Source organism: Anopheles stephensi, chromosome 3 (assembly GCF_013141755.1).
Source record: "Anopheles stephensi strain Indian chromosome 3, UCI_ANSTEP_V1.0, whole genome shotgun sequence".
NCBI classification, from domain to species: domain Eukaryota; kingdom Metazoa; phylum Arthropoda; class Insecta; order Diptera; family Culicidae; genus Anopheles; species Anopheles stephensi.
In genome coordinates this window covers 79312058-79323489 of record NC_050203.1, presented here as the reverse complement: position 1 = coordinate 79323489, position 11432 = coordinate 79312058, and the positions used below count along the sequence as shown (strand labels likewise).

At 48.0% G+C, this 11432-nt stretch overlaps 1 protein-coding gene across 5 annotated transcripts in view; it reads left to right on the top strand.

Moving 5' to 3' along the window:
- The first annotated feature begins 4036 nt into the window (after positions 1 to 4036).
- The window catches only part of LOC118514711 (lutropin-choriogonadotropic hormone receptor), a 104789-nt gene continuing 97393 nt past the window's right edge, over positions 4037 to 11432 (top strand). The window contains exons 1-2 of one of the 5 annotated variants that reach the window (XM_036061788.1): positions 4037 to 4369; positions 6248 to 6799. The gene's annotated coding sequence lies outside the window, so the exon portion shown is untranslated. Of the gene's footprint in view, positions 4558 to 6247; positions 6800 to 11432 lie in introns of all 5 variants that reach the window. The other 4 variants (XM_036061791.1, XM_036061789.1, XM_036061790.1 and 1 more) reach the window with 4 other exon arrangements.

The window sequence follows — 11432 nt, the reverse complement described above, 5'->3', positions numbered from 1 at the left end:
TAGACTAGAACACCAACAAGGAGGTCTCTTTGAAAGGCGACGCTCCTCGGACGAGATCTCTGGAGGAGGTCATCTCCGCCTTTGCGTCTTGGAGAAGCTGATGTGGAGTTTTCGCAGTAAGAAATTCCATGCCTTGTCCACAAGTACCAAAGACCTAAGGTCTAATAGAACCCGGACTCAAACACAGACTCGAGATGGATTCGCGACTCCTTCACCAGAGGCCAATCAGCGCCTTAATCCACCCCTACCAATACTCCAAGGTCCCACAGTAATGATGCGAAAGTTGGTGCTAGACAAGCAGCTAGACTGTTTCTCCCTAATGATGCAAAATAATTGATTCATCACCATTTATCATTGCTTTACACCTGACCCAGCAGCAACACCACATACGAACCGTAATTACGTACGGATGCAACCGAACGAACAAATTAATAGAATTCAAGTTATGCCCTTCCAGCCGCAAGTCCACACAACCCCATCGATCAGGTCTGCGGGCGTATCGCTAGGTGCAGTATCGACTCACGTATCGATCGCGCAGCACCATTACTCATCGGATCGATCGATCGCCCGTATCGGTGAGGTTAGACGCACTGAAAGTTGTCAATGAAAATTCGCACGTTTGCTGCCGGGCCGGATGAAGGAGGAGTTCTTGAACCGGGACGACGACTTGAAGCAGGCCCAACCACTGCACGGGAGACGAACGAACGCGACGGAACGCAATGCATCATGCGGCGCGAAGGCAAACGCTCCAATAGTGGGCGACCGGGCGTTCGAGAATCGTGGCGACGGCGAGAGTTCGTGTGGGGCCTTTGCGATTCGTTTCGCGCACGCGGTACGTGATTTAAGTAGCAGATAAGTCGCCACGCTGTTGTTTCGATGTTGTTTTTACCTTCATACGCTCTTCTCCGTCTGCTCGTGAGGAACTCTTGATGCTTGGAGGTTAGAAAAAGAAGGGAATGACACAGCAGCGAGCGATCGGGGCGCGAATGGGACCGGCACGGTTACGTCAATGGTGTGCCGCCCGCTCGCTGCAACTCCCGGGAGCTGGCATCGTGATTGAACTTCGGAATCCAGAATACTCCCAACTCTCCCAACTCCCGATCGAACCGTGGAACGGGTGGAGCTCGATCGATCGACGCGAGCCCGCGCTCTTGCCGTACATGTCGTTAGCCGAGCTTACGGTCCCGCATTACGTAATCGATGTAATGACATAAAAATTCATGAAGTCAAGAAGTTACCCCGGTGCCGACAAACCGGTGATCTTGGGACGCCCCGGGTCGCGCAAGGTAAGCGGCGCAGGAAAGGGTTGGCAAACTGGTTACCTAAGGAGACCCTGCCACTTTTATGGACCTGCCGGAGGTTTTGAGCTTACTCTTTCTCTGCTCGCTCTCACTACTGGACGGTGCAGTTCGTTTTTTTTGCGAATCGAACTTCCAATCGAAACGATTCCGCACACGGTTTTCGGCGGTTTTTTCTGTTGTTGTTATTTGCTGTGTTCGCGCTACCCAAGTGTGGCACTCGTTGAAGGAGCTAGAGCGTCCAACAACACTTCACGCCAGCCCTGCAGCATTGCGGCATCGCTACTTAGCTCGTGACAGCTGGCCGAATGTTAGAATGAAGACGAAGTTTGCTGAGTGAAAGGAAGCCACCCCAGGTCCTCGTCGATCGTGTGACGTGCGGACTCGCGTCATGGTGAAGGTTGTAGGCTTCCAAGGTACTGCCAGTGGAATCGCAGTTACGCGCAGTTCGTTTGTTTAAACGCAGTCAGTCAAGTAATCCCCCACTCGTTGGGGTCACGCTAGAAGTTCCGTCTAGCAAGGATACATCCAACCCAATATGACCATGAAAGGATCTCGCGGTACGTGCTAGCTTTGAATTTCGCAACCCATGCGATGGTTGTGTTTAATGTGGAGGATTCGTGCCAAGCGCTGACGAAGGTCGCCGGTGGTGAGTAGAGCTTTGGAACTTTAGCGTTCATCGTACTTGAGCCGATGGAGGGTGGGAGGGAGCCAACCGTCCGGCGGGACAGTTAACGGCCACGATTTTCTAACAACTTATTTCCAACCTCTGTGCCGTCCGTACCTTGATGTTATCTCATTATCATCGAATAGGAGTAGGAAGCGGTTTTAACCTACTTTTCCGTGTGCCGAGATCGTGACGACCGCCCTGCTCCAGTTCGAGAAATCCTTCAAACTTTGTAACGATTGCTCGGTACCGCGAATCCATGAATGAACTACGGTTACCTTTACCCAAAAAAAAAAGTAAAACCACTAAAAATCCACCATATCCCACGGCATCTTTTTGCCGTTGATCCGCTGAATGAAGGTTTGTTTTTGGTTGCGTCTCGCCCGCCCGAAAGCTGGACACGATAAGAGCGTAAAGCTTTGCGTGAGGGATACGAGATAAACGGAAAGAGAACGGAAGACCGCGTGGTCGTGGTTACATCAAAGAGCCGTAGAAACCCGGCATCACGACCGGACTGGCTCGGCTGTGCCATGTGATGTTTCGTGCGTTCGACCACGAGCGCGGCACCCTTGCAATGTCTCGCTTGTGTGCCGGCGAATATGTCGAGCAGTCCGAGGGGCCGAGAGCATGAGCGCACGTGAGTTCCGAATCCCCCTTAAAACGCATGTGCAACGAATCGCGGATGAGGGTTGTTGTAACAGGCAACATTGTTTCATCGGTTCCACGGTGTCGGAGTCAATGTTATCGAATGCGGTGTGCGTAATCTTATCATCGATATTGGCAAGTAACGGAGGCATTTGCGGGCGGGAAACGTTCGTAGCAACATATGGTTTTGATTTGAAGCCGTTACACCAATTGCGCTACGACGCTCTCCAGCGCGCTTAGATCTCACTCTCGTGAAGGGGTGGTTGTCTCCCGCTTCTTACTCACGGGGGCTTATGGAGAATTGATCAGGTTGTACAGTAAATGTCCCAGATATTCCAGAATCGAGAGTCGGTTTCAGTAATGCTAGCTGAGAACTCTGTCCTGGTTTAGAACGGACAGGGTAAAAGAATATAAATGATCCTGCAGGAATTGGAGGCTCCTAGATATAGATGTCCAGACGTCAGGACTAATATCAAGTGGAATATGAACCGTTGGACGCTGTAGCAAGACGACTGACTAACCAGCTTCTGCTTTTTCTTGGGACTACAACCTTGGAAGATCTCGGCCTGGTGTTTCTGTTTTTCCTTGGCTTGTTTTTATCTGGATGGCTCGATTATCAGTTTAGCCCAGAGCAGAGACTTTCGGAAGCCGGTCGAGATGGGATTTGATCCTCGGTCCTGTCGCGAGAAAACCAGTCTCGCTATCGCCCCGACCACTTGACCGCCCAGCTTCGTTGTTAAAATAAGTTCAGTAAGACATCATACTATCGACATGACCTACCAGATCTTCCAGCCAGGCAGAAGATAGAGAGAAGCCTCCCTGAAATTGACTCTTCAGAAGCAAAGCTCCAAAACCTGCTCATGCTTTACTTCTGAATACCAAGCTTCCAAGAGGCTTGAATCCCAGGTTTTTTAGATAGATTATTGAGTAGTCTCACTAGAATAGAAAACTGAAGACTCACTGTACTTGGGAACCCGAAGATATTTGAATATAACAAACATTGAAGACTTAACTGATGACTTCATCTACTTCTTCTTCTTCTTTCTGGCCTCCTATGACTTGATTTTACCCGTAGCTGGATAATCAGTCCTACGTACGAACCTGTAGGTTTGATTTGATCTCCGATCCTGCTGTGTGACGATCGGTACCGCCTCCAGACCGACCTCTCTCGACCACGTCTACTACTGGAGTATATTTTTCTCACTTCAGAAAATGCTACCCCCTTATCGTGATCAGCAAACCCTGTCTCACTGTGGTACTCACCATCTCACGCAACGCGCGATTTTCTCACGCTTCTACTACTATCCACACCGCTCAGCGGTTGTACTCTCAACCACCTGGCGCGCGCGTGGGTCGTCACATAGTGGTCACTCAACCCAAGTGTGCGCCTCGTTTCGTGACACTCGTGATTCCCGACGCACACCCGTTTGGGGGGGGGGTTCGACATTCGACGGCACCACACAACGCGCACGACGCTGCGAATCGCGCGAGTAGAGTTGCGTTTGATCACTCAACCAGAACGGTGTTGCGGTGGTTTCGTTGCGCTTTTCATCTCCGGTTCTCTGGTGCACGGCCCGCACTTTATCGCGGCACGCACTTTGCGGAGGACATCACGCAGGTCGCGTGGCCTCGTGGTGTTGGTACTGTTGTCGTTGCGTGGAGTTGCATCCGTTCGGTGTTTGCGTGCGTGCGTCTAGTGCCCAGTGCGTTGAATGTGCGACCGTGTGGGAGCGTTTAAGCGGTTCAGTGTGTATGATCGGTACGGTGCCAGTGGCCAGAGATTGTTGGCGGGATTGGGAGAATCGGAAATCAAATGTTTTGATCGCATTTCGGGCGGATCTCCAGACATCTGGGAGACATTCCGGTCGGTCGCCACCTGGGCCGATGCTCGCGCGGTTCTGTGGTCGTGTAGTGCAAGTGCTGTTGGTTGGCCCCTTCACCGAAAGGGTACGCAAGGTTTTTGTTGTTGTTGTTGTGTGCCTCATTCGTTGCGTTGTTGGAGTTGCGTTGCCGATTTGTTTTTTTTTTTAACTTGCCTCTTGTGCGCTCGCCGTCGAGCCGTCGAGAATCGTGACGCGGTGGAAGCAAGTCAAGCCACGGTTCGGTTTCGCCTTTTTCGTACGCAATCCGCGGTACGCCGGTGGATTCCCTCGGTTTTTGCGAGTGGGACACACGCACACTCGCACACGGTATGTGAGCTTGTGTTGTGACCTCCTGGTGGCCGCCGATTCGATACACGATTTACTACGGTTGAGGTAGGCAACAAGCTGAACTTCACAGCAGAAGAGATCAGCGATCAGCGGCTGGTGTGGCAATTTAGGGGTGAAGTTCTCGGGCGTCTGTTTCTACTCTTTCAACGCCATCTCTACACCGTAAATCCCTTTTGGCCGAGGTAATGCAACACTTGAGCTCTTCCATCGCTCAGCTGGTCCAGTTCGGCGTACACCCAGTGCACACTCATTTAGGTTAGGTTCACGCTACCGACGTCAGGAAGCTGAACTGCGACTCGAAAAAAAAGGAGCGTGAAGGACGCCAAACACACACACACACGCGGCAGCGATGCCAGTTTAGATCAGCTCGGTGCACCGACACCCTAGCTGCTGGTGGTGACGCATCGGCGATGTTTGGTGACGTCCTGACGCCGGTTTTGCCACGGTGCTGGAAAAATAATGTCCCCATAGTTGGCAAAAGCCCGCACGCCCAATGCCAAGTGGAGTGAACTGGAAACTCGGGCAAAACGGTCGTTTGCCGACGAACTGTTCTCTTCCATTGCCTTGCATTCGGAGCTACCGGAAGGGGAGTTTTTCGGGGAGACATTCTGTGTCACAACATTGTGCTGAGAGCTTAAAGCGAACCTAGGATGGTTTAAAGCTCGCTTTGCTTACCTCTTTTTCGGGGACTACTGGGACGGGTGGTAATTCATACCGAAAAATTAATGGGCCAGATAATTTCAGGATTTATATCTTCGGCTCACTGTATTGGACCACAATGTCTAGCTCAGGGCGGTGTTTCTCGGAAACTTGCAAAGGCAATTGGCTGCCCTTCATCAAATCATCCCCAATCATCATCACCGACTACGGCCGTAAAATCATTAACCTCTCCGCAACTTTCGCCAACATTCCCCAACGCGGTGTTCGTCTGCCATAAAATCATAAAAATGATCCACAGTGCCCGGGATCGAAACAGTCCTTAGCGTGAGCAAAAAAAAAAGATCGCCGTCGTGCGAGGTTTTTAACCATGTGTAAGATTGTAATGCGAAACGAAGGGGAAAAAAATTAAACTCTGTAAGCCAAAACGCCCATCGTAAAGTGCAGCAAGGTGGAAAAATAGCAAATGGCCGTACATAAACAACGCGATGAGGATGATGATGATGCATCGCGTTCGCCCAGTTAAGACAGCTCCCGGGTTAAGCAATCGAGTCACACGCACGCACGCAGAAAGTCATCAATAATGTGCTCAAAAATCCTTCCTCCAAACTCCTCTGCGCGCAGATAGATTGTAGCGCAAGCGGCCATTTATTATCGCGCTGATGATGCGTGTCGGTGTGTGTTGGGCAAGAGTTTGGTAGAGCCCTCCAACTTGCCGAATAATCTCTCATCGTCTTATCCCTGTTTTCTTATTATGCTTATCTTCTCAGTATGAATGCTTCATAATTACAACATAAATTTATGCACGCCAGCTTCGTTCGGGTTCGCGTGTCGTTCGGTGTGGTTCGTGAGTTGGAAAAAGTGGTAATAAATAAGCAAACAAAACCTATAGCGGCTTGGAGTGCATGTGCAATCGGTGCGCGGTGTGATCGTGCTAGCAGCAGAGGTGGTGGTGATTAATTGGCCTCCGATTTCCTAAAACCTTCCGGCGGCAAGTGCAAAATTTCGGAAGAATTTGCATACGAGTTTCCGACAACGTGCAGTGTTCTGCTGGCTGCTAATTGATATGTTTGCCCGTGCTGTGTAGTGAATTTTGTGGTGATTGCTGTGAGGTTTAATGCAAGCATGCAGCTACTGTGCGATACTGTGGTGATTAAGCGGAAGGATGAATCCAGCTCCAATTTGCCACCCGATCGGTGTTGAAAGTGTGACGGTTTTTTGATGAACCAGAGTTTGGTGTTTTGGGAGCAACTGGACGTGAAATTGCGACAGCGAGTGGAAGTCAATCAACTTGCGGTTTGATGCTGAATTGAATTTTACTGGTAAGTGGTTCGAGGAACTAAAATTAATTTAGGTTAAGATTTTTTGAGCAACTGAACTTTAACTCGACTAGGGCGGTCCGGTGACCGAGGCGATAACCTCGCCGGTCTTCACACGGCAGGACAGGGCTTCAAATCCCATCCAGACCCGCCTCCCCGTTCGTAGGGCTGACTGACTGAATTATGAGACCTCGTCTATTTATGAGATGAAGTGAAGTACAGTGAAGAAGACATATTCAAGGACCTTATTCAATAATTGTACATCGAAGACGGAGTACCAATTAATCGCGAAGTCTGAGAAAGAGCTTCAAGATATCGGACAGCCTTTCTGGACAGACATGAGTAAGGTGTCAGATATTTGCACGTACGATCACTAAGGATTCCGGGTGGAATTATTTTCCTGGAAAACTTCTCGGACGTAGTAATCGAGTAAGTCTTAATCCAGGAGAAATGTCTACTCTAGGTATTAGAGACTCAGAGATAGAGACTTCGAAGATCACCTACCATAATTCCGTCCTAGTACTGGCATACGGTGATGACATAGACATCATTGGTTTGAGGCTCTCCTATATGTTTCAGACTCTTCTATACAGCAAAAGCTGAGAGGGGCTCGAAACACTAACCCTCTGTAGATCTTTTGATATTACTGACATCCATATTTTCATTACGGCACCACGGGGTTTGATTCCGTATGTTGAACGCTCAGTAAATCAAAGTAAAATGAAAGATCCCTCTGGAGAACCAATGGTATAAACGCCCCAATTTAGGTGGTTTGGAGTGTAAAATTCATTACGAGCATTTTGTACCATCAACTCAGGCCAAACAAAACCACACCACCATACCCGCTATTGTTCTGCAAGACCTAAACCCGATCTTAAATAATCATTTAATTTGCCCCATAACGTAGCATAATAAAAGAGCAACCTCTAAATTATGCATTCTAATTCTCTTAACCTTTCCACGGTGCCAAACAATACGAATATCCTCCCTCGAAGACCCTCTTTACTATCCAGTGAGAAGAAAGAATCAACATGGTCTTGCTACTCATGGAAGATGTTTTTTCCTTGATTGCCATTCTTCCGATCCTTCTCGATGCTTTCGTCGGCCGGTCAGTAGAATCCCCAACGCAACACCTATCTTGCCCGTTAATGATCATTTCATTCACTGCTTCACATCCATCCACACCACTTTCCCCGTGGTTTCAAGAACAGCGTTGTGGTATGTTGTGTAGCAAGGGCTTCCCTTTTTCGGTGGAACTCACTGGTCACGTTCAAGAAGTGTCCTTAAAACTCTCAAGAGATTTTTCGGACCGCGTTAAAGCCTGGATGGTGGAGCCACCGTAATGAACACGTCCTTAAGCTGACCCAGTGCGCCGGTCACCCAGTTACATGGCGTAGTCCTTAGGGCCCCCCTTTTTTTCGTTGGCGGTGAGTATCATAATCCGGTAGCTTCATATTTTTTCACCTTCCACAACGGTAGGAATGTAATTAAATGGCCGTGGTAGTTGTGGGGTAGACTATCGGGACGGCATCGGAGTCGTGTGGTTTTTATTGTGGTTGAATTTGTCAGTCCATTCCGGTTTATGATCCAGTGGCGGCTTTGTCGGTGAGGGTGATAAATAGGCTATACACCGGATGTGCGAGGGAGGGTTTTTTCTGTCGTTGTTGCCCTTTGGGTTGGAGCTTAATCCCGAAAACTGAAGTTCCCTTAATTTCGGTCACAATTAATGGTTGTTTCATGCGATTACTGGAAGGTGACAATGGTCCCGGACGGACTCGTAATAATTAGGATCGTAAATAATTAATTTAATCGAATGGTTTCAATAATCGCACGTTTATTGGTGGGACGCATCACGTTTTATTGCTTGTAATGAGAAGTACCTCCGGAAAGGAGGTCAAGCTTTTTGGGGAACTCCCTCGATAAACGATTATGAATTTTACAAGTGAGAAATATTGTACTGATATTAATATTAAGAGGTAAATTTCTCTTCCAAAGAGCACAATATTTTCCTGTAACAATTCAATTGCCCTCGCGTGATGCAGTAATTGATCCCCCACCTCTGCAGAGTTGGTTGTTTACTGAGCACCGTACCAAGAATCCCTTAACACCGAGTTCTTGGCGTTGAATACGCCCTTCCGATCCGGTACAATCGATACGCCATCCAATGTAAACGATAAACGACGGCGAGCAGCCAGTACAGCACAACTTTTTCCCTCCGACGATATCCAATACGAGCGGCGCTTGTTGTTTTCGGGATTCGGCTGGAAGAAGCTGGAGGGTTTCCCTATTTATTGCCATACGTCCCAATTTCGCCCGTACAGACGTTGCAAGGTTTGTGCGGTGGGGAAGGTGACCGTTCTTCCTAGGACATCGATAGAGTAGGACATACTTTTCTGAACCTCAGTATGCATTACTAACCCATACCCTCCACTGCCAATCGATGGAGGACGATGAATATTTCGCTGTCTTGTTGTTTTGTATCGTTCGGATCGGTGTATTTTGGGTGCCAAGTGTGGCCTGAGTAGTTGGAGAACCTGAAACCTCAACTTCGTTAGTCGCACGTTGTCGGTGGACGTTGTTGGGGAATCTGTTCCCCATCTAGCATGCCCCCTACACAGTATCCCATTACGACCAATCAAGCGATTTCTTTCGGTAGAAGACACGATTTGGGCTAACTTCGAACTATTCCAAAGCTGCTCGTGTGATAAATTCTATTTTCCGTTCCACTAGAACCCCAACATGCGAGCATTAGAAGACAACACATCGGGAAAGAAAAACAAACTGTCTAAATTACCACCCAGCAGAAGAAACAAATGCGGAAGTCCACCATTCGCACTAGGAAGCGTGTGAATAAAATGAGTAAAGTTGAAGTGAGCTAAAGACTCGGCAGTGGAACGAAACAGGCAAACAATTACGAACCCCGGTCAACCAAAAACAAACAACAAACCGATCCGTGAATCGCGCGGAAGAAGCGAACGAACCACAAAAGCTTTCGAGTTTTTGTTCTACCCTGCCCGGAAGAATGGCAACTGTGGCGGCGGAAGCTAAAATATCATCACGTTTTATCCTGCTGTCGGGGTTTTCCTTCTTTCTTCTCCGGTGGATTTGTGTCACACGGTTTCGCTCTTTTGATAGTTATTGGTTTGTTTACTTTCCATTTTTCTCGGTGCTCTGTCGGAGCGGATGTTGTGGAAGGAACTTCCCCGAACCGAAATTGGAATCCATTAGGATGTTCTTTAACCTTTTTTTAAATGAACCATTTCGGAGCCATTTTCCAACAGCAGGAGGTTGGACAATTGATAATTCGACCTATTAAGTGCCAGACTCAGTACTCTCGATAGGCTGCTCTTGTCCATGGGAATGAACCTAGTATGATGAGGTGCAGCAATTGAGGAACTATCTCTCTCCCCAGGGAAAACTTTTCCTGAAATTTGGTAATCAAACGCTTAACTTTATCATCCTGTTTACACAACGGAAGCGAGGTTTTGCACGAGCAGAATATTTGGGATTTGGAGTCTGGAGGCTGGGTTTGCCAACTCCACCATGATTAATGGTATTTTAATGATCTTCCAAAAAGCGGAGGGGCGTACAAAAGGTTTTGTGTTGCAATTTTCCTACTATTGATTTATTATTTTCATTCTCAATTTGCATACCGGTGACTAGGTAACCGCAGAGCCGGGCAACAACTATCGATGCTCTCAATTCTATCCAATACGAAAGGGAGGTCATTGCTAACGATTGTTTGTAGATTAAGTGAATCAATTTCATCATGCTGTCCCACAAACGACGTCCCTTTTGGTGCTATTGATCACCGTTTGATTTGGTTTATTTATTCGTTTATCAAATTGCAACACCTGCTGCCGATTTTCCTGAATCAGAGCTTTGCGTTTGTGTGGTTGGCAAAGTTTTTACGATGCCGCAGAGCCTCAACAAAAAAGCGTTATCGATTTGATGTGCCATAAATTGATCGGTGGTACTTCGGTCGCTTGCTGCTGCTGTCATCTCTGCTGGCGTTGAATGGAACGCGTCGATACCGAGATGAACGGGCGTTTGACATTTGCTTTTGTGTGTTGTGTCGTCACCCCGAGTTTGTCGTGCGGAAATGTCACGCCAAAGTTGTGCTGACAGTCGCGCCTTTTCCACGGGAGGTGAAAATCGCGAGGTAAGTTTTTCCTTCACGAATTTCGCTTCCACCAGAAGACACACAAAGCAATGGCCAGTTTGTTTTAACGTGGAAGAAGTTCTCGGTCTGTTGTCAATTGTTTTTATTTCGTGCTTCTTGGTGAAGTTTTCCTTCTTCCTCCTCTCGTTATATTTCCACTTTTCAAAGACATCCACCGGTCTACCGTCGGCAGTATCCGGAAGCGGGCCATTAGCTTATAAAGCGTGTTTTATTTGTAAACACGGCTGTTTCCGCTCGGCTAAACAACATTCTCACGCACGACGACGATGAAGACGACCAGCGAAAGAAAGCAAAAATAAGTGGTCGAAAACAGAGGAGAGAAGTGAATGGTGCGTCTTTTAGTGCGTATTTATAAATATTTCGCCAAAGTTAAAACTGCTACCGCCATATCAAACACCGCGTGGGTAAAAATGTTTTGTTGTAGAAAAAAAACCCCTAGGAGACAAATAAACA